Source organism: Chiloscyllium plagiosum, chromosome 4 (assembly GCF_004010195.1).
Source record: "Chiloscyllium plagiosum isolate BGI_BamShark_2017 chromosome 4, ASM401019v2, whole genome shotgun sequence".
Lineage (NCBI taxonomy): Eukaryota > Metazoa > Chordata > Chondrichthyes > Orectolobiformes > Hemiscylliidae > Chiloscyllium > Chiloscyllium plagiosum.
The window spans coordinates 47,642,651-47,657,290 of record NC_057713.1 but is presented as its reverse complement, the minus strand read 5'-3'; the positions used below and the strand labels follow the sequence as shown (position 1 = coordinate 47,657,290).

At 41.8% G+C, this 14,640-nt stretch overlaps 1 protein-coding gene across 6 annotated transcripts in view; it reads left to right on the top strand.

The window, feature by feature from the left end:
- Positions 1 to 14,640, top strand: part of LOC122549028 (RNA-binding Raly-like protein) — a 634,594-nt gene that overhangs the window by 534,011 nt on the left and 85,943 nt on the right. Inside the window, exon 10 of one of the 6 annotated variants that reach the window (XM_043688163.1) lies at positions 5,281 to 6,145. The exons of 4 other annotated variants lie outside the window; for them this stretch is intronic. The gene's annotated coding sequence lies outside the window, so the exon portion shown is untranslated. Of the gene's footprint in view, positions 1 to 889; positions 1,051 to 5,280; positions 6,146 to 14,640 lie in introns of those variants that run through there. One more of the 6 variants, XM_043688164.1, reaches the window with a different exon arrangement.

The following is a 14,640-nucleotide window of genomic DNA, read 5'->3' as shown; positions in this document are numbered from 1 at the left end:
TGGAATCAATCTAAACATTAGGTCATAGACAGAGAACACAGGGGGCTAACACCTTCAACATATTGTCTAGCTTATCACCATTGTTAACAGCTAACCCGAGAATGCACCTTTAAAAAAAAGGGTTTTGTGATTTACATATGAAAGAAGTGAAACTATCACTGTATTCTAACAGATGAAAGGCTTAACAGACAATCAATTCTTCAATGTATAATTTCAGTTACATCACAATGCAAATTTTTGCTATAAATTCTGTGTTACGATCGAGCCCTCCACAATCACCTGATGAAGGAGCTTCGCTCCGAAAGCTCGTGTGCTTCCAATTGAACCTGTGGGACTATAACCTGGTGTTGTGTGATTTTTAACTTTGTACACCCCAGTCCAACACCGGCATTTCCGAATCATAAGTCTGTTGAATCCATGTCCAGTTTTTATGTTATCGGAAATAACATAAAGATTCCCACATAAAGTAAACACCCTGTCGGAGACAAACTTACAGAACCATTCCGTTTTGACTTCTTATTTTCTTGGTGGCAATAGCTGACAAATTCACCACAAACGAGGTTATCCAAATTTGATTGTTTGTAATTCTACTGGACAGGATCATTTTGTGGGTTGTTCAAGATTTATAGGTATTCGATCTGTTACTGAACCTTGAATACTAGAGATAGGATTAGATAGTCAGTTCATTAATTATACTTTAAAAACTGCCATGCAAGCATTGCTATCAAGTCAATATTCATGAGCTTTCTCAACCTCCATGCACCTATAACGGAAGCTGCGAAGCAAGAAATGAACAAACTCTATCAGCAATACCAGACCCTGCAGAACCATTGGCAATGTATTTGATTTCAAATACGCATAACATATGGAGTAATACTTTGGTTTTCAGCACTTCAATGAACTGTACTGGAGGAGTATGGTGGGAATTTTCATATCTGCCTTCAATGACTTGGTCCAATTATTGTAGGAGACAGAAAGTCACAAGAACAGATGACCTGAATCTTAATCTGTACTGCTGTCATATGAAGCTATGCAACAGGAATGCTGGAGATTAAAATATACTTCTTTATTTGTATGCCAGATAATACAATAAAGTCACAAGAACATCAAATTTAATGTGTGAATCTCTGCCTTAAAACATATTCATTTTGCAAGGCCAGTACTTATTATTCATTCCAGATTGTCCTTGCAAACTGATGGTCCTTCTTCTTAAATCAATTACAGTTCATGAGCCAATGTATTTTCACAATGCTTTTAAATAGTGAGTTTCAGGAGCTTGGCCCAGTGACTTTTAAGTATCAGAAATGTATCGATGTTTGGTTAGTCTGTGACTTTGAGGGAAATGCGGAGTTGGTGGTTTTCCCCTGCTTTTGCCCCCTAGGTCGTCAACTCACAGGATTGAGGGGGATTGTGAAGGAAGCTTTGCCAACTCATTACAGTGTATTTTGAAGGTTGCTCATATTGCAACCACTGCGGTTGGAAGGAATGTTTAAGATGAAAATCTGCTATCAGTCAAGCACATTGTTAGGTCCTGGATGATCTTGAGTTGTTTGAATGGGTGCAATTGCTTCTTACCTTGTAGAGAAGTAAAGGGGTGAGCCACTTGCTGCAGGACACCTAGCTTTTGACCTACCGTGGTTGCCTTGGAATTTATGCAGATGCTCTAGTTGAATGTTTGGTCAATGGTGGCCCCCAAGGATTTTTTTTTCCCAGGAAGGTGGGCATTACTTGTTAGCCCACCATTTATTTCCCATCCCCAATTGCTCAGAATGCAGTTAAGAGTCAACCAAATTACTCTGGTTCTGGGGGTCATGTGGGCCAGACATGATAAGGATGGCAGATTTCCTTCCCTAAAAGATATTATTGATCTAATTAGTATTTAATGCCAACTAGCATGGTCACTATTTTTTTCCAGTTTTGTATTGAATTCAAATTTCACATCTGTTGTGGTGAGATTTGCACACGGCATTAGAACCTTTTATTAAGTGACATTACCACATCTCTTCTCTGATATTTATCTTCAGGAGAGTCCGTGGTGATAGCTTATGATAGGGGAGGTGGCTAGAAACTCTTTTATTGGAGTTAAATATTTTTGACACTGGTGTGACACAAATGTCACTTGCCATTAAAAAGCCCAAACATGAATATTGTCTGTGTTTTGCGACTATTCCAATATTAATGCTACTGGAGATATCATTGAAGCTGCTAAAAATGATTACATCTCAGTTACTTATCCAGTAATGTCTAAGACAGAGTTGATTTGGAACCGTGACAATCTTCCTATATGGAGAAAGTGAGGACTGCAGATGCTGGAGATCAGAGCTGAAAATGTGTTGCTGGAAAAGCGCAGCAGGTCAGGCAGCATCCAAGGAGCAGGAGAATCGACGTTTCGGGCATGAGCCCTTCTTCAGGAAATCTTCCTATATGCTTGGTATGACTCCAGCCACTGGAAAGGTTCCTCAGGGTTCCTATTTATTTCAATTTTACTGAGTCTCCTTGTGTTCATTTTTTGATCTACACTTAATCAGTCTGGGCTAAGTGGAACCAAGCAGACCATATAAGCAGGTCTTGGATGAGGAAGTGCTGTTTGCTTTTCTGATCGCTTTGCAGATGATTGATGTTGTGGTTATTGGCTGATTATATTGATTCTTTTTTGTGAACAGAATCAAACTTGGAGATTTTCCACATTGTCAAATAAGTGTGAGTGTTATAGCTCCAGAGAACCAGTTAGGCTAGAGGCATGGGTAGATATGGTGAATAGGTGATTCAGTGCTCCAGTTGAGATAATGTTGGAATCCATAGTCTTTGCTTTTGCCAGCACTTGGTCAATTCTTGGTAAGATTTGGTCTGTAATAAGTAAGCCAAAAACTGGTACCTATGATAATGGGTCTCTGCTTGCTCTGCCATTTGATAAGGTCACGTCTGATCTGATAGCAACCCGTATTCCACATTCTCACCTACCATGGCAACCTCTCACCCAATGTATATCAAGAATCTATTTTAATTCTATCTTTAAAATATTCATAGATACTGCTTCCACCACCTTTTGTGATGCGAGATCAGTTCATATCCTAGGAGCAAGTTTGTAACGTACACCTCCCAGTAGGTGTCCTCTTGAGTTGGGAGTGTGGGACTAAATGTTCATACCACAGTCCCCCTCTCTGAGCTCAGAAACACAGACGACCAGAAAACATTGGCCCCAACTGCATGTCACTTTCAAGCTGCCTTCCTGATACCAGGATGGGGGGAGGGGAGAGAATGTGGATGGTGAGAGTGAGAAAGCAATTCAATCCTCTTAATCCAGGCCAATTAAAGCACATAAAGAGCTCATTAAGAGTCGGGAGAAGCTTCAGATTTTGAAAGAAGCCCTTGCATCGTGAGGCTGCCAGTCGTGTGATGGTCACTCCACCTGTCCAAAGAGAAACCTGAAACTGGCATTTGGGCCATGACTCTCAGATTTTGAACCCAGTGATGATGAGGGGCATTGCCTTGGGCAGGAAGTGCAAAGATTTTGTGTATTAGAGAGTACAGGAGAGAAAAGAGGGGCAGGAGGGTAATAAAGGCCTTAGCCTGAATGGAGGATCTACCACTGAAGACCTCATCTCACAGCAATGATGGCAAACAAAAATGGACCACTGCATCTCACAAGTCACTGATGCTCTGCTTGCTGATACATTTAATTCGTGCAGGTTCAATCCTGTAGGCACAAAGGGCATTGGTTTTCATCGCCATCTCTTGATGCTTGCAGGGCATTGTCGATCATACTCATATGGTCATGACTTTAGTCAGTGCATTTTTTTCTGTTGTTGTGAAGACAATTTCCCTGTTTCCTGTCTTCAAAAATTCTGCCCTTGGTCTCTGAAAGGAGTATGTATTGGTCAGATCTCATAGTATCACACTGAATACAGTCATCTCCAAGGTAGATTGGCAAGGTCAAGCTGACTTTTCATTGCTGCTTACTCGCTCATATCTTGCCACAAACCTTGTGTGCCAGTTATGTCCTTCAGATAGTAGCTGGCAGTGTTTCCACTTCCAATAAGAAACTGATTAAAGACTTGACTTTCACAGGGCATGAGCCATTATTTCATAGAATCACACAATCCCCACAATGTGGAAGTATTCAGCCCATCAAGTCCACAGCAACCACTCCGAAGAACATTTCACACCCCCCCCCCCCCCCCTCCAGGAGAAAGTGAGGATTGCAAATGCTGGAGATCAGAATTGAGAGTGTTGTGCTGGAAAAGCACAGCAGATCAGGCAGCATCTGAGGAGCAGGAGAATCGACGTTTCAAGTAAAGTTCCTGATGAAGGGCTCTTGCCGAAAACATCGATTCTCCTGCTCCTCAGATGCTGCCTGACCTGTTGTGCTTTTCCAGCACCGCACTCTCAATTCCACTCCTCTAGCCTATTCGTGTAACCCATCTTATCCCATGACTAATTCACCTAATCTGCACATCCCTGACACTGTGGGAATTTAGCATGACCAATCCACCTAGTCTGCACATCTTTCAACTGCGGGAAGAAACTGGTGCACCCGAAGGAGAGATTGTAGGAACTCCACACAGACAGTCATCTAAGGATGGAATCAAACATTTTCCCTGGCACTGAGGCAGCAATGCAAACGACTGAGGCACTGTGCTGCCCATTTAATATGGAGACACGTTCCTTATCCAATTTAGAGCCTATGGGAGCATTTGGAGGCAATCAAATGATGTGTGAGTCTGATTTAGACTCTCCAAAGCACAGACACTGAATTTATCCCAAGGAAAAAATCTGCTGATTATTCTAAAGCTTTCCACTTAATCACAGGGAAGCAAGATGTTACAGGAGAAATGGCAACCTGACATAGTTAGCCACTCTTGATCATGAACATTGAGTTGCCCCCACCCAGAGTCGATAATGTGCTGTAGCTGCTTTGAGTACTTCCTCCAGATAGTATTCAAAATGGTCGATGGCTGATTTGTTATCAGAGGGTGGCAGTCTTGCTAAAAATGTGCTGTGATAGTATGACACAATAGCGTTGAGAGTCAATGTTAAGGAATCCCAGGTCACTCTTTTGAAGTTGTGTACCTCAGTACTGTCTCATGAAGAATATAGAGGATTCTGAAATATTGTCTGGTCTGAATGACAATATTAGACTGTTGCTGAACTAGTCTGTAGACAGCTCACTCAACTTTGGGAACAGTCCCCAATTTTAATGATGTACACCTTTTCAGTGTTGACTGGGATGGAAGTGACTCATTCAGTCCTAATTGGGTTTGTCCTTATTAATTGTTCCAGTTTTGTGCATCTAAATGGTTTGATAGACACTTCATAGGAAAGTTAAGAATCAGAGACAAAAAAAATCTGCAGATGCTGGAATCCAATGTCGACAAACAGGAGGCTGGAAGAACGAAGCGAGCCAGGCAACATCAGGAGATGGAGAAGTCAATGTTTCGGGTGTTTGTCCATAGTCAAGAATCAGTTGGACAGGGGCCATTGGTAGTTCAAATGACGCCGGAAGTTTCCATCTGTGAAGAACCTTGCTCTTCCAATTGGATTGTTTTGACTACTTAACTGCGTTGTGGTCGCTTTTACTGATAGCTTTCTTTTATTCCTCCTTTTTCTCAAATTCTACTTTTCTCGTATTTCAACATTGTTAACTTTGTTGATTGCTGCTCTGCCTTGGTTTGACATATTTAATGTTGATAGCTCATTTTTGCATCCCGTTCAAAGCTGTGTTTCAGTAACCAGAATAGAGAACAGTGTAGTCTGTCAAGAAGACTGTATCGTTTAATGAAGCCTTCGTTAAACCCGTGTTCTGTCATTTTTATAATTTTACCTTCTTTGTTGATTGCTGTATATGTATTTTAATAAAATTATGAACAGATAATTAAACCAAATGCATTAACCGGATCATTAAAAATAGCATGAAGAATATTTTCTATCTCATGGATTGTCTAATCTAATTTTAATTTTTGTACTGACAAAACATATCAGCTTGGAAAGAATTGAGATAAACAGATTTTTCAGTCAGTGAGACAGAACAGGGGATTATTTGAGATAAATCACCTCACACAGGAGATGGCAAACAAGATCTCGATGTTTATTTTAAATCATGAAAGGTACGAATACTTTAAATATAGATATGTCTTTCATGTGAATCATGAAAAGATAACTAAGGATCATGAATATAAGCTATTCTGCAGGTTAACTGGAACTATGGAAGTGATAATGTTACCATAACAATTGCAAATTATTGAATCCTGTTTATTCTTTGAATATTTGAGTACAATTGCATTCAACAGACTGGATAGCAGAGCTACAATGCAGCATTCAGTAAAGGTGTACATGTTTATTCCAAACGTTAGCATTGACTACACATGTGTGAATCTTGTATTTGAGCTGCAAGGACAGAATAAACTGAATTCTCTGCATCCACTCTAGCCTCCTTTAAGTATTCGGGGATAACTAACCCCCTGCCATTCCCCTCCAGCCAGTGAGAAACCTACATTGATCGAGCACCAAGCAGGTATTTAAAGTGCTGGCTAATGAGCTTCTAGTCCAATCAGGAGACTTTCAGGAAGGCAGGAAGCCAGTCAGTGGGGAGTTGAGGCCATTAATTGACCATTTAAGAGCTTTAATTGATAGCAAGCCAGAAAGGTCATATATGGACCTTCTCAACCAGCACATAATTGTGATGGGCGATGGGTGATGGGGCAAGTACCCCTCGAGGTTAATTCCATATTGTTAGCTCTGTTTTTCTCTCCACAATTGCTTCTAGATGTGCTGAATTTCTGCAGCAGTTTCTGTCTTTATTTCAGATCTCCAGCATCCACCCAACTACTTGTCCTTCTTTACTAGCTACATACATTCTCATCTCTGGGCAGAGCAAAAATCACACAATTCTTTTTTTGTAAATATATTTATTAGCAAATTTTTTTAACTACAAACATATAAAATTATTGAAAAAAACAATCAATAACAAATATCAGTATAATAAAAAGAAAAAAAACACAAATTACAATACAACTACTATCTACTAACTACTAACCTACCCTATAATACAAAGCAAACCCTAACACTGTGCAAAGCAACACCAAAAAAAAGGAAGAAAAGCAAAAAAAATGAAAAAAAACCCCACAAAATACAGAGAAGCTATGCTCGGCGCAAAGCTCCCAAACAAAGGAACAGAAGCATTGTATATATACCCGTATTCACTCGAGAGACCTCCTCCAGGGCTCAGAGCTTGACAAATCTAATCATCCTGGTTAAACAAACGCCCTAGTTAAGGTAACTGACAAATCTATATCAAAATAACTCAAGTAGAGCTGCCATGTCGTATAAAAATTGTCTGTTGTGAGGTGCACCATGTTTGTAAAAAAGTCCAAGGGAATGTGCTCCATAATTAATTTCTGCCATCCCAGCAAGCCCGGCAGGTTCTCAGACACTCAATTCATCAGAATATTCTTCCGTGCACAGTATGCAAGAATAATAAATAGTTTCTTCCCATACCCGTCTAAAGATGATAAATTCGGTAGACCTAAGAGGAGAGATATCGGGTCTACTTTGACTTCAGTCCTCAATACCCTCCCTATCTCTCCCGCCACAGCGCTCCAATAAACTCGGAGCTAGGAAACATTATAGGGAGCATACGCATGAGATAAAGCAAACGAGGAACATGTCCAGAAGTAATGGGTAAGAGTACCGACACTTATTTTACATTTGGGACACACTGAAGATGCCCCTTTTTTAAACTTTGCCAGATGGTCTGGTGCCAGATGAGTCCTGTGCAGAACCTTTAACCGCGTAGCGCATGTCCTATTACAGATTGAGATCTTTCGAATATTCTCCCATATGTTCTCCCATGTTTCAGAAGAGATCTCCACTCCCAGCTCTTGTTCCCAGACCTCATATAACCGGTTAATATCCTGCCAGGCCCTGCCAGGCCCTGCCAGCCAGCAGGCAATAGAGGGCACTAACCGAAAGGGTGCTTGTGGAACGTAGCAACAACCTCCCTGTATCGGGCTTATAGGGCTTAGTGAGAAGCGTAGTCTTTTTCTGGATGAAATCCCTAACCTGAAAAAAACAGAAAAGATCTCTGCTGGGCAACCCGTATTTGCGGCTCAGTTGCTCAAAAGACATCATAACCTCCCCCTCAAACAAGTCTCCCAAACTAGAAACTCCTCCTGCTGCCCTGAGTCCATCACTCCTGATCGGAACCCTGACATGCCAACTATAGGTGTAAGTGGCGAAGTCTTGGATAAACAACCCTCACTCTGACGCATTGCCCTCCATGCCATGACTGTACTAATGACAATGGGGTTCCGGCAATGGTCCATAACTGTCCTCCTCTTATCCATGAACAACAGGTGGGCACTTTGCCTGGGAGGCCTCAATATCCAGCCATATTGAGTTCGGATCGTTACCTAACCAATCACAGATAAAGGACAGCAGGGAACTCAATTGATACCTCCTGATGTTTGGGAAATCAACTCCTCCCCCTCCTTGAGGCAACTGTAATTTAGTAAGTTTGATGAGGGGCCGCCTACAATGCCAGACAAAGGAACCAAACCACCCCATAAGCTTTAAATTGTGTTGCTGGAAAAGCGCAGCAGGTCAAACAGCATCCAAGGAGCAGGAGAATCGACATTTCAGGCATGAGCCCTTCTTCAGGATTCCTGATGTTCAGCTCTGATCTCCAGCATCTCACTTTCTCCACCCCATAAGCTTCCACAGCATTGACCTGGAAACATTATAGGGAGCACACGCATGGGATAAAGCAAACGAGGAAGAAAATTCATCTTAATGAGAGATGTTTGGCCCAGCCATGAAATTGGAAGAGCCTCCAATTTGGAGATCTCGCCGAATATTGTCGAGCAAATGAACAAAGTTAGTCCGAAATAACAGATCAAACTTGGGGGTAATAAAAATACCTAGGTACCGGAACCCTGCCTATGACCACTTAAAAGGGAATTTAGGGCCACCTTCAACTTCTGGCACGTCCTTAAGGTTCCCCAAAGGTATGGCCTCCGATTTTGCAAAGTTAATCTTATACCCTGAAATAGCCCCAAATGAATTGGTACATTGTATCAAATGGGGTATGGAGGTCATTGGGTTCGATAAAAACAGAAGGACATCATCTGCGTACAATGTAATCTTGTGTGCCCTCGATCCCACTTCCGGAGCGGTTATGTGGACATTCTGACGAATGGCTTCTGCCAGCGGCACTATTACCAATGTAAACAACAATGGTGAGAGGGGGCAGCCTTGCCGACTAGCCCTACCAATCCTAAAATTCCCAGACTTCACCCTGTTGGTGATGACCGCGGCCAGAGGGTGGCAATATAAAACTTCTACTCCCCTAGCAAAGACTCCACCCAACCCAAACTGTTCTAAGACATAAAAAAGATATGGCCATTCCACCCGGTCAAATGCTTTCTCTGCATCTAAGGAAATCACCAACCCTTGTCGCGATTGTTGCTGACCAGTTTGGACCATATTCAGCAACCTTCTAATATTATTAGAGGACCTACGGCCCCTTATAAAGCCTGTCTGGTTCTCTTTAATAATATAGGGCAACACCCTTTCCAATCTCAGTGCCAGGATCTTGGACAGAATCTTGAAATCTGAATTTAATAGGGAGATGGGCCTGTATGAGGCATAATCTTCAGAAACCTTCCCCTTCTTAAGAATTAAGGAAATATTAGCTTATCTCAAAGACAGTAGTAGGCATTCATGCATATAGGAGTGATTGTACATCTCCAACATCAGCCCTGACAGAATCCCAATAAACTCCTTATAAAACTCACCTGGAAGACCATCAGGGCCAGGCACTTTCCCTCTCTGAAGTTGCCTAGCTGCCTGCTGTATTTCCTGAACTGTCAAGGGGGCATTAAGGAGAGAGTCCTGTTCCAAGGTTACCCTTGCGATGTCCAGGTTCTTAAAAGGTCTCCATTTTAGCCCTCCTGTCCTCGCAACCTTCAGACCGATACAATTCAGAGTAAAAGCTCTAAAAAGCCTCATGAATCTTTTTAGCATCGTATGTACGGACCCCGGCATTGTCTCTGATTGCAGTAATCGATTGGGGCGCATGCTTTTTCCTAGTCAGGTATGCTAAATACTTCCCTGGCCTATCCGCATATTCGAACAGCCTTTGTCTAGCAAAAGCAAGTTCTTTCTTTGCGTTTTGTGTCAGTATTGAATTCAAGGCAGCCCGGACAGCCGTGATCCGCTGTAGTTTAGTTACCGAAGGCCACCCAAAATGTGCTGCCTCGGTGGCTTTCAACCACATCTCAAGTCGATGCTGCTGTTCCTCCTGCTGTCATTTCTGGCTAGCCGAATAGGAAATAACTAATCCCCTAGCAAAGACCTTAGCAGTCTCCTATAGCATAAATGGACTCCTAGCCGTACCTGAGTTGATAGTCAAAAATTGCTGAAACTCCTTCAAAAAGTATTCCACAAATTTGGAATCCTTATGGAGAAAAGGGTCCAAATTCCAATGCCGCAAACCCAGCCCTACATTCTTGGCCTTAACCTCCAAATACACTGCTGCATGATCAGAGATAGCTATATTCCCAATTTTACACCCATAATCGAATCCAGAAGAGTCGAGGGAGCCAGAAAGTGGTCAATCCTCATGTGACATTTATGTGGGTTTGAAAAAAAGGTGAAGTCCCTGCCGGTAAGGTGAAGGCATCTCCAAATATTCACCAGCCCCAACTCCTCGCATAAGTCAACCACCTGCTTGGCCTGCGAAGAAATAGTTAGGGGCCCACGAGGAATCCTGTCCATTGTCGGATCCAAAAGACAATTAAAATCCCCCCCTATAATAATGTGCTGTGTTCCAAAAGCACTCAACTTAGAGAAAGTACTAATCAAAAATTTGAGGGGATGCGCTGGAAGACAGTAGACATTCCTCCCCATGTATCAGGGCTTTAAGTATCACAAACTGTCCCTGCTTATTTTTCACCTGCTCTAATAATGTGAATGGAAGAGTTTTCTGGATAAGTACCACCACTCCCCTACTTTTAGTAGTAAAGGATGAAAAGAATATCCGGTCATAACCCCCTGTTGTAATTTCAGGTGTTCCCTATCATCAAGATGGGTTTCCTGCAACAAAACGATATCAACCCTTTTCCTCTTAAGGCTAGAAAGCACTTTTTTCCTTTTAACAGGCGAATGATTTCCCTTAATGTTCCAGGTGCACCATTTAATAAGACACTTAGCCATATCCCCTTTCAGAGACCCTTGAACCTCTGGGAGGGAGAACCCTGCTTACAAAGCGCCGAGCATAAGTAAATAAAGACTCATAGAGTCGAAAAACTATATATGCAAAAACTACTCTATTGTAACTATAAACAACTATTACTACCAAAAAAACTACAAACAAAAACAACTATAAAACCTTGAATGGAAGACTCTTCCCCCTCCCATAGGGGGCACTCACCCTACCCATCCCCTCCTTCACAGCTCCTTCAAACCCGGACTGTGCCCCAGCCTTAAGCCAGAAAGTAAACAAGGAGATGATCCTTAAATCAACAGAAAAAAGATCAAGTCAGGGTGAGCACACCACCCATCCCTGGCTTCATGTCATCCCTACTTGCAACTAAAAGAGAAACAGAAGAAACAAAAAAAGGGGAGAAACAGCAAAGAACATCCACAAAACTTCCCATCAGAAAGTCCAGTTATTAAAAAAAAGGAACAACTTATTCCAAGGTCTTTTTCCCTCTTTCCAAAAAGGAAATTATTAGGGATAAAGAAAGGAATTTAAACAAGGAAGGGAAAACGTGGGGAAAGATAGAAAAGAGAACAAACAACCGTACTCTTCAGGCCAATCTGTCTATTTTAAAGTGTCTACAAAGTTTTTAGCTTTATCTGCTGAGTCAAATGTATAAACTGAGTCGTCATGGCTGAAACAGAGCACTGTGGGTATCTCATGGAGTACTGGATGCCCAGGTTCCTCAGCCTCTTTTTAACTTCATTGAAGGACTTCCTCTTTCGAATTACAGCTGCAGAGAAATCCTGGAAAAACATGATTTTTGACCCCTTTTACAGCAGTGCCTGTGGATCTTTTCCCAGGGATCTGGAAGCTTCTATGACTTTTTGCTTGTCCTTATATGAGTGGAAGTGCACTAGGACCGAGCAGGGGCGCTGCACCAGCCCTGACCTGTGCACTGTAACCCGATAAACCCTTTCAATCTGTAGCCTGCTGGACTCGATGTGAAGGCCCAAAAACTTCGACAGCCAGTTTTCAAAGAAGCTCACTGGCTGCTCACCTTCCTCACCGTCAGGGAGCCCAACAATTTGGAGATTTATCCTCCAACCTCAATTTTCAAGGTTGTTGATATGGTTTCGCAAGGCCTGCACCTCTCGCTCCAGCACCTGGATTTGACTGGATGAGGACTCCATTGCAGCTTCCGAGGCCTTAGTTAGACCCTCCACTTCCTCCAGCCTCTCCCTGAGGCCATGGATCTCCTGCTCATGCTTCTGCAGCATGGTTGGCCCTGGGCACGAATCTCCCCGCGGATCTCCTCAATCGCAGCCCCAAATTTCAAGGTAAGTCTCTCCATCGCCGCAGCCAATTCCTGTTAGTCTGTCAGGTCCCCGGGGGGTTCGGGAGAGGCTGCTGCTGCTGCTGTCTCTGGTGTAGTAGGCGCTGCAGGGGAGTGTCCTCCCTGCTGCTGTTTGCTTATTCCTTTTCCCTTTGGCATCCTTCCCACTCCCAAATATTAACAAATATGTGTTCTGTAAGGTTTTAAACTAATAATTCCACCGCATAAGTTGGCCAGGGATGGCAAAAAACACCAGTATGCCTTGGCTCTTAGGCAGAGCTGTCCACAGCAGTTCTACAGAATCGCCGCCATCTTGCCGTGTCCCCAAAATCACACAATTTAATAATAAATTATTAATTTAGGTTGAGAACTTTGGCCTCAACTCTGATATTTGTAGAACCCCAGTTTATATTTTCCCAATTGCTATTCTTCATCCAATTTTTTTTTATGTCTTGCAGACAGCTAGCTATCTGTTCTGCCATTTCTCTCTAACTCTGCATGCTTTTGATATTTGTCATTCATCTCTTATCTAATACCTAATGAAAGGCCTTTTGGAAATCAACATATATTACATTCAATACATTATTCTGGCTTACTTTCTTTGCAACCTTTTCAAAGAATTCATTGAGCTTGGTGAAGCAGTCTTTTTCTTTTCAAATCCAAGTTGACCTTTAAACCATAAGACACAGGAGCAGAAGTAGACCATTCAGCCCCTCAAATATGCTCTGCCATTCAATGAGTTTTTGGCAGATCAGAGAGTCTTCAAATCCACTTTTCTGTCTTTTCCCTATAACTCTTGATTTTCTTACTGATTAAAAATCTGACTATCTGAGCATTCAGTATACTTAATGACCCAGCTTTTATCAACCCCTTTTTTAAGGATTCACTACCCTCTCACAGATGTAATTCCTCCTCATCTCTGTCTTAAATGTGTGCCCCCTTATTCTGACATTATGCTCCTTGCTCCTAGACTCCTTCACAAAAGGAAATAATTTTTCTGCATCCACCCTGTCAAGTCCTCTGTGAATCTTGTATTTTTCAAAAGGGTCACTCCTCATTCTTCTAAATTCCAATAAGTACAGGCCCATCCGACTCAACTTTTCTTCATAAGACAGTCTCCACATACCTGCAATCAGCCTAACAAACCTTCTTTGTACTGCCGCAATGCCAATTTATATAGATGTGGGTTCCAAAGCTGTTCACATTATTCCAAGACTCCTTACTGCAGTCTTTCTCCCTTTAACTAATATTCAGCTCCTCTATTCTTACTGCAAAAGTGAATAGCCTCATATTTTCCTCGTATTCTCACACTTCCCCATTTCCTTTATTATATTCTATTTGCGATGTTTTGCAGTCTTGCTTCACCCATCTTTACCTCTCTGCAAACTCTTTTATCATCATCATCACTTGTCTTCACTTCCTTTGTGTCACTTACAACATCAGCATCAATATCAATTTCATACATCCCTGCCACCTCCATTTCTGCTTCTATGTAACCCCCACTCACTTCACCTTATATTAAGGTTCATGATTACACACTTCGTATTTCCCTCAGCTAATTGCACAATTTCTCCACTTGAGAATCTTTACATTTAATCTTTACATTTTTGTATCATCTTGGCAATAGTACATTCACTTTCTTCATCCAAGTCATTAATATATATTGGAAATAATTCTGGACAGAGCCTGGATCCCTGTGGCATTCCCATTAGTCACAGGTTTCTATCCTGAAAATGCCCCCGCTCCTCTTATCCAAACTCTCTGTCTTCCATTAGTTAACCAATCCTCTACCTTTGCTTGTATACTACTTGCAGTACCAGTGGTTTCTTATCTTATTAAGTAGTCTAATGTGTGGTGCCTTCTATTTATTATTTTACTCCGTTTCATAGATTTTTTTTTCTATTACCTCCTTAAAAGTGCACTTAACATCATAAAATGTTCCAAGTCACAATTCAGATCAAATAATTACAAAGAAAGAAACATTGGGCAAATGACCAAACATTTACTCAAAGCAGGAGAATTGCAGAGAGGAGAGGGAATAGCGTTTTTGACAAGGGATAGCATTACAACTGTCCTGAGGAAGGATATTCCCAGAAATACATCCAGG